Raw genomic sequence first — 9,069 nt, 5'->3', positions numbered from 1 at the left:
TATTTCTTCTTCTTTGTGAGTTAGAATGCTACAAAAAAAAAAAAGTCAGTATCAGACCTGGTTGGGAACACCTTTTTAAGTAGAAGCAGATAAAACAACCAATAAAAACAACAGCAAAAAGGACAAACAACAGCACACACACTCCACCATTCAATCTATGAATATTTTTTCCCAATCTTATCCCTTGCTGAGCAAATGCATGGTTTCCCCAGTTAAGCTTGAGAGGAAGAAGCATTGTGAAATTGCAATGTCCACAGATGCAAAAGCATCTACTGATAAAACATCTTATTGGTGCATTTTCAGTCAGCTCTGAATAAAAACAGTCACTTTTGTTGCTTTTCCTTTCAAGTGGGGCATTTCTATAGTTAAATTAGTACCTTGCAATATAAAGCTCTATCTGCAGTAGACTGAAGTACACTTTCATTCTGTTGCATAGGGTGGATGTCACGTAGTACCTTTTCGGTGAATATGTTTAGTAAAATCTTTTTAATTATGAGGCATGAAGGAGCAATAGAGGATTAGCTTTTTTAATGTATTAGTCTGGATAAAGGCTATAAAAGTTCTTGTCAATTGTTACCTATTGAAACTAGGCCAAAAGGCTTTCTCATGATTTTAAGAAACAGAGGACCTTGCCTTTTTTTAATCTTTTTTTTCCTTTCTTTTTTTTTTTCCCCTTGTGTAAAAACTCAGTCAAAGCAATACCTCAGTGTAAAAGACCTGATTTTTTTGAAAATTCTTTGCAGGAAATTAATAGTAGATAATGAAATTGAAGATTTATCCTCTTTCCACCTTGTGACCTCTCTGCAAACACACATTGTTGCAGAAGCATGCACAGTATTGGAAATGTTCTTACCGTCGATGACTAAGAAACTGAGCGTGATGACCTTCCAAGCACTTCGGTTTACACAGAAATATTCAGTGATCAGAATGAGTTTGTATGTGATGGCGTACCATACCACCAGTTCTCAGAATATCAAATGTATAAAACAGTCTCCTCCAGCCCCTCTTTAGAAAAGCTTCAGTAGATTTTGTACAGTTGCTATATTCTGCTTCAGTCAGAGAGACTGAGTTCCTGCATTTACGTTTTTTTGTTTCACCTTGTACAAATGGAAGACATTTGGAGTCATGCAATTAGAAAACTCAACTTCAGTCAAGTAATCCAAATCTGTGTACTTTGGCTGGACTCAGGTGCTTGTGTACATCCCACTGTTTCTAGCTGTCCCAGAGCTGAGCACTTACAAAAGAAAGATTTTGGATTCAAGTTAATTGTGCCAGAGTTCAGGTAATTTGTTAATTTTACAAAGGTATCACACATCTTTTACATGCATACATTATATATATATATCTGTCCATCTTGATTCTGAAGAATAAGTGTGCTTTACTAACCAACACTTCCATCAGTGAAATAAAACATGTTTTCAACTGTGTACCACATAACTCATGCTACTGTGATTAACAGGTTTCCATTGTAAACAAATTGTAGTAAGTGGCAAATCTTATGTTACAGTAGAGATGAGCTTCATGGGCGGCCACCCATTGATTATATTCTGTCCTGGTGGTAATTATTGGGGAGGAATGATAAGCATCATAAGGATTGAGCAAATACATGTTTTTTCTCTACCAGAATTACTAGGAAGTCTGCTTTATTTATGTGTAGGTAGGTAGCTAGCTAAAAATATGCTTATATTTATTTCTATGTGTGTTGTTAGGTATGTTATAGTATACGTGGCAGAATAGCAGAATTTCACAGACTCAGGTTTTTCCTATGCATTTTGTCTTTGTTTGTTTGTTTAATTATAAAATCTCCATATATGTGGAGATTTCTTTGTTCTGCATTTTGCAGTTTACACCATGGTGAAGCCTGAAGTGTGTTGGGGTAGCTGTGTTACAAACAAGCAACATAATTTGGCATCTGAGCTATTTTATGTTGCATCCTCAGAAGATGTTCCTTTCCATACTGTCCTTGGATTATTGCTGCCTTTGGTTTCTGTCACTGAATGGATTGTGAAAAGTTGCTTTTCTGGTGATGGATGCAGCCTGTCACGCTGCTTTTAGTTCCAGGCCAGTGGGCTGGGTTTCCCAGTTAGCTACAGGAAAATGCCAGCTGACCATGAGAAGAGACTCGTCTCAGCAGAACAAATTACGTTCGGTCCCGGTGGACAGTCAACTACGTGGAAATGGCTTTGCGGTTGCCTCTGTGAAAACCTTCGCCGTGAATGGTTCTTAAAGACGTTGCCCTTTCATGCTTCCCAAATCATGCAAGCCCGCCAGCCCGCAGCTTCCTGGAGTCCCCGGCTTCTCTGTGACCTGACATTTGCTTTCCTCAGATGTACGGGAGCTGGCCTTTTTGCCAGCTTTTTTATATTAGAAATTAGAATATAATGTGAGGTTGGGGAAACACGGAAGCCTGTTGTTTCATGGAAGACTCATCGCAGACGTGAGTGTGCCTGGGCCCTGCGAACGGTGTGGCAGGACTCTCAGCAGTACAACGCAGTGGATCAAATGTTTCCAGAACTTGCCTTGCTGTAGAAAACTTCCTTCAAAGGGAAGTTTTGGGGAAAATACCTGGGAAATTTCTTGTCTTCTGGAGACAGGTTTTAGGGCCGGTGTAGTTCTTGTAAACTGACAGGGCAGCACGTCAGCTAGCTGCAGGAAAACAGAGCGCTCTGACTTCTGTGCCCTTACGTGACTTTAGTCAGAATCCAGCAAATTTATAATAGAGTGACTTTATCAATACGAGTAAGCCTTAGGTCAAGCCTTAATTTACGCCTGCTTTTAGCCAGTCAATAAAGTCTTTTTTTCCTGTACGTCTGTTGAATTCATAGGTTCACGTTAGCAACTACTTTCAAAGAGCACTGGCAATATGAACAAATAAATACACTGAATCTTTTCAAGTTTTTGGTAAGGGTGAGTTTGAAATTGCAGGTGTCTAGAGTACATGGCTTAAACACAGTAGGACTTGGCTTTACAATTGTAGAATAGTTTAGTATCCCCTAAATAGTGTCTTACTATCCAGGTGTGGGTTATTTAGCTTGTTGAAAATGCAGCATTCAAACCCTGTATCAATACAGTCCAGGTTGTCTTTCTGTCTTTAATACAATTTTAGGTCTATCAGTTCTTATATCTTATAGCAGAGATTGATAGTCTGTAATCTTTCCTAAGCTTTTGCCAGTTGCAGACCACTGATTTAACTTGCCAGTCTTACAGCCGTCTAGATGTAAATGGATTATAAGCCCTTTTTTTTAGTGTTTTTTTGGTTTTTGACTTTTCTAATTAATCTAAATGTCATGGGGAGACTAGTTGAGGGGGGATGGCATAGAAAAACGTGGAAGAAGATTGTATCAAACACATTTCTATTCACCCTTGACTAGCAGATAATGCCGCCTGCGCTAATCCTTAGCCCTCTCCTTTAGCTTGTCTTTGCCTTTGATTTATAAGGCAGCTGACCCCGGTCGAACCCTGTCAGCAGCAGTTCAGAGGGGCTCTCATAAAAGAGGAGCCTCTGATCTGACAGATCGATTGGCTGCGAGGGAGAGTTTAACGGGGAAGAGATCTCCCTAAGAATGGCTCAAGCCCTTTCCCGGGATGCTTGCAGCTGCGGCTCCACGGGGAGGATGAAGCAAGGGCAGGGGAAGCCTCCCTGCGTGGGCGCGAGGGCTGAGGGCGAAGGGAGGCAACAAAAGGCTCACCCTTTCTTGCCTAATAATAAGCCCAGCAACAGAGACAACTATATTTAATTTAAGAGCTGTTAAGTGGAGGTCAATTGTCAATAATTGTCCTAATTTAAAACAAACACTGAAATGATATTATGAGTCCATCCTGGACTCCATTGATGTACGATAATTGGAAGATAGACCCATCAATTAAAATCTACGGGGAAGAAGTTGCTGTGGTTAAGAGACAAGCTAGATTAAAAAAAAAAAAAAACACCAACAAAAAATGTGGATGGTAATTTTCCTAACTCCTCATTTCGCATGAAATCTTTATTTTAAAAGCAGATGCTGCCACCTGCAATAAACTGGAATGTTGTTTTAATTATACAGCCGTAGAGTAAGTAGGAAGCTAATTTCGAAATATATAGATCAATATACACTGAAGCTTCTTTAGAGTTGCTAAAAGCACATACAGTGTTCGCTATGACAGACCCATATAATCCTTCTGCTGAAAATATTTGAAGTACTGTGATGTAGGCACCTGTATTCTTATACGAACTTCAGTTCTCAAGTAATTAACCTTTTGGACTGTACTCCAAAGTAAATGCCTTTACTGTGTGGGATCGGGCTGCCTTGAGTCTACTGCTTCAGCAAGATGGATAAAACATGGCTGTGCAAAATGAAGATTTAGAATCGTAATTATCAGAGCAATGACTGTCTAAACTATGTAAGTCCTACAGACAGCTTTTTGCCAAGAGGTTTTAGTCACTGGCAACAACTGTAAGATATCATGACTTTCTCTGCTAGAAGGTAGGAGAAGATGAAAATGGTTTTCTGTATTTATAGACAAAACAATCCCAGAAAAGTCAACTAGTCTAACGAAAAAGTATGTGTAGCAGACGGTAATATCATACTTCTGGAATCATCTACGGAGTCTGAACTCTCAGTATCATCAAATACATAATTTGGGACTGTTTCTGTTTAGAGCTTTGTTAGAAAAGCTAGCAAAAAAACATTCCCAGTCTTCCCCAAAGTGAATGTACATATCTGGAGTTCCTCAGTCATTCTTTTGAACAAAATAATCAAAAGCACATGCTAAATCACCTGTGTCTTGCGATCGCCAATCTGAGGGATCTTATGGCATCCATATTTCTGTAAGCATCTTCCGATCTAGCAGATAATGAGAAAGGACTCTTTGTCAGTCTCTGGGAAGTATAGAATATACATAAAATTCATGCAAGCAATATTATTTAGTATATATATGCATATGGATATATAAAGATAAATGATGGAAATGATAGACTTTTACACATGCTGGAATAAGGGAAACCAAGGTGTCTTCTGGCTGTTGGTGGACTGCGGTGTTTCAGTGCTGCCGGAGGAATTTCTGCAGCTGGGGTTTGCTGTGTCTCACTGACTCAAGGATACCGTGGTGTCTGGTGAGAACGGACATGCTTCAGCTTTTCCTAGCGTTGGGGCATTGCAGAGTTGTTTTCTTTTCAGGACACAGACATCTGCAATCGACTGGTTGGTACACAAATGTGAAAAATAGATTATTAGTGGCAGAGGTGTTTCAAACTTCTAACACATTTACAAAACACAGCAAAATAGTTTTAGTTTTAGCAATTTTTTGCTTAGTTTTGTATTTGGCCAGAACAAAACATGCTGAAGACAGTGGGCATTTTTGAAGCCCATAGGGTTTTTATTAAGCGATACACCCCACCCCACCCCCCCCCAAAAAAAAAAAAAAAAGAAAACATCAACCTGCCTACCTGTGAGTCAGGGGAAAGGCAGCAAAAAAAATATGAGCAAATACAGAGGATAAAAAAATCTGTTGTTCTTCTCCACGCCCAGCAATACGCTATGTTTCCTGTGCAACCAAAATGAGTATGAAATTAAACCAGTGCGATTAGGAACTTTGGTTCTACACTCACAATTAATATGAAAAAAGTCATCAACAAATAATTTAGTTTTGCGTTATTTTAAAGACGAAAGCAGGTAAAGCATAAAATAAACACGAGTCTTACTAGCAAAGCTAAAGTAGGAAAATGCCTTGACAAATAGGAAAATGAAATTGTGTCCGCTAATGACATTGAGCCTCCTTCATGTCACTGAAATTCACCAGCACCTTAAAAACTCTGCTCTGCCACTCAGGGTATCTTTCCATATCTCAAACAATATCCTTCCCATCAAACTGCCTTGTTGACTGAGCTGCCAAGTTTCAAAGCTCCTTGAGAAATGAATAAAAATTTATGTTATTGTATTTTAGCCTATTCAAAATAAATAGCTTCTGATACTTTACTGCTCAAGTAAAATTAAAGCCAGTAATTAAACGAAAGTATATCCACAACTTTTCAGACATCTGGATACGTTCAAAGATACTTTTAAAGTAAGTGTAGCTGGCTCACATTCAACCTAATCTTTTCTTCTAATTTCTGGTGGCTTACTTATGTTGAATTCTTTTGGTCATGCTGGCTTAGATAAACAATTCTTTCATAAATTCCTTTTTTTTTTTTTCTTTTTTTCCCCAACACAGCAGAAACAAAGGATTGTGTTTTATTCATTCCCTCCCTTTTTGGAATATGTAATGCCAGTGTATTTGGGAAAGTGTTATGCAGAGCTATAGTAGAAATCTGTAGTGAGATAAAGCATATGGAGGCAAAGAGCAGCTTTTTCTAGCCTCGCAACAGTTGCAGCACACCTAAACTGAAATGTTCAGACATTGAAAATATTTTATTGAATATAATCTGAATGCATCAGGGCAATTTGAAATGACAGCAGTATTTAGGGATTTAAATAACCCCAGTGTTATTGTAACTGATTACCATCAGGATAAAAATTGAAGTGTAATTTGTTAGATACTCCCTTTGGCTTTCCTTTATATCTCTCTCTGCTTCTCCCCTTTGTAAATATATTGACTTTTACAGCCATGTTAGCTTTTATGGCTTAAAAGTTGTCTTTGTTTGCTCTGCTGTAATTACAGAGTCTCCTTCGCTGCTGACAAGATTGAGGCTTTGCGATAACTCTGCCGCCTGGAGTTGCGGCTTTGAGGAACCCTTTTCTTCCTGCCACGCTTGGGCTTTCGCTCCGAGGTACAGTGGCACCTGTCAGATGACAGTTCATTTCCCAAATAAAAGATCAGACAATATTTTCATCAAAGTTGGCAGAACTTAACTAATGAGTCCTTAGGGATTTTTTCAGCAATAAAGGTTCTGTTTTAAATGGAGTCTCGCTAAAAACAAATGTTTATTGTTTCGCTGTTTCCTCTTACGGCGGAATTTGTTGCGTTTCCCGTATTTAACTGATATCAAGATTTTGTGCTTAAAAAATCCTTAGCGGAGAGGGCACACAGCTTTGGGATCTCTTTCTTTACCATAAAAAATTACCACTGCAGGTAGCATAACAATTGTAATTGTTTCCACTGTTCTTCAGCTGTCTATGCTTTTGTGTGTAACAGTGTTTCATAGTGACTTCTCTGTCCTCTCCATCTTCACTGATCGATTTTGCAGAATTTTATATTGTCTCATTTACAAGTTAAAATAAGGCTTAGGCATTCGTATTCCTCTAATAATGTAGCACATATGTAGAACAAGGCTGCAACCATCATTTTTACTTGCATCCTGATTAGAGGAGGATGCAGGAGGTATGAGGACAGTCCTCATCCTTGCAGAAGACAGGCACTCTCTCTCCACTTTGGAGGCAGGCGAGATAAGGGAGAAAGATTTTGGAGTCTCTCTGACTGTGTTACACCAGTCAAAGCAGGTAGGGTAAGTTAGTATTAACATTTCCATTTTATAAATAGCAAGAGACTGTAATGCCTTGGGACGTGCAGGTGTATTAAACTGCATTCCTTAGATGTGACACCTCCCAGGGACGGAAAGCTTTTCATCCAAGGCGACACTCCAAAACCCTTACCCCACTGGCCACGCCGTAAAGATGAGATGCGTTATGCGATGCAGCTGACGGCAGATACGGATTTGTTTTGTTTCCGCTCACAGGGCGAGAACTGCCTTATGTGCTGCCTTTGTGTAGCCTTGGTGAGACGTGGTGAGCCTGCGGCAGAGCCCAGTGTTGCAGAAGCAGCAAGCCTTCAGCCAGACAGGGATATGGACCATTTATCTGACAGCATCTTGAGATGCAGCAGGACACACCCTTGGCTGTTTGGCAGGGCACCGATCACATCTTTATTTTGCATTCTGAATTCAAGGGAATGGATGCAGTATTTTTGTCTGAGGAGAAATACATACTTTTTTTTTTTTAAGTCCTTGTGTGACAAGCCTTCCCCTGGGTAAGGGAATGCTCAGCTGAGTGATCAAGATGGGAAACCATCACTGGAACAAGAAGGAACAGCAGAAAATTCAGCTAAAGAAGCATAATTTTGTAAACTTCAACACCTTTTTCTCAAAGGCAAAAATGTGTTCTGCCAGAAGCAGTAACATATACGTTAGCACTTTTTGCTACTTGAAAGCTATACTACCTTTCTGATATTAAAAGAATAAAAATAAAAGAGAACCTAGACCAGTAAGATAACACCTTTCACAGGCTCTGTATTTTTTAAATATTTAACACAGAATATGGATTGATCATTAAAACCAACTGTTTGGCATAGAAGGCATTTGTGCTTGACCTTATTTGGAGAGCTCTACTATTGCAGTAGCATTTTATTGTGGTTGCATATTATATTTTACTCTGAAGCACAGCGAATGCCGTGCCGTGGTCCGTGAAAGTAAACACTGCAGCGGACGTGCCGCATTTCCAGTTGCTGATTTCTACTTACGTACACTCCCCAGCCAGTAATAATGCTAAATCATTAATTTACATCCTTGTGTGTCAGGCACCCCCACGGCAACTAATGTATGCTGAACTGCCAGTAGCTTGTCACAGTATCAGCATCGGGAGTGGTCACCCGAGAGCTAAATGATCCTCGGGCGGTACTGACATCAGTAGGAGTAATCACCATTTCTATCATTATCCTTCTACGAGTCTCAGCATAAATCTGTTCCCTGCTTCATCCCATTGTGGTGATGAAGGACTGGTGTAAGCTGGCAGCCGAGCTGCCACTCAGTTAGGAGGGAGGGGAGAGAAAGGGGGGGGAACTGGTGAAGGAAGAAGCTGCCATGCTTTTGTTAAATACAATTTTGTATTTTTATTTTTAACTAGTTGATGGTTTGCCACACTCTCTATCATACTGTAGTTGCCATAGAGGGTATAAAGCCTACAGACTTAAGAAATTCCACTCCTAGAGATAGTGAAAAAAGAGAATTGAAAAAGTTGCCTGGTATAATTCCCAACACACCATAAAGGAAATGCTTTTAACTAACAAAATAGGCTCAAGATTTTTACACAGCTGTGGTTAACAATAGGGCAGTGATACTCTTTGGCACACAAATGGATACACTTCAAATACATGGTATAA

Source organism: Phaethon aethereus (genome assembly GCF_964289735.1).
Source record: "Phaethon aethereus genome assembly, chromosome: 1".
NCBI lineage: Eukaryota > Metazoa > Chordata > Aves > Phaethontiformes > Phaethontidae > Phaethon > Phaethon aethereus.
Note: the sequence above shows the minus strand (reverse complement) of the source record.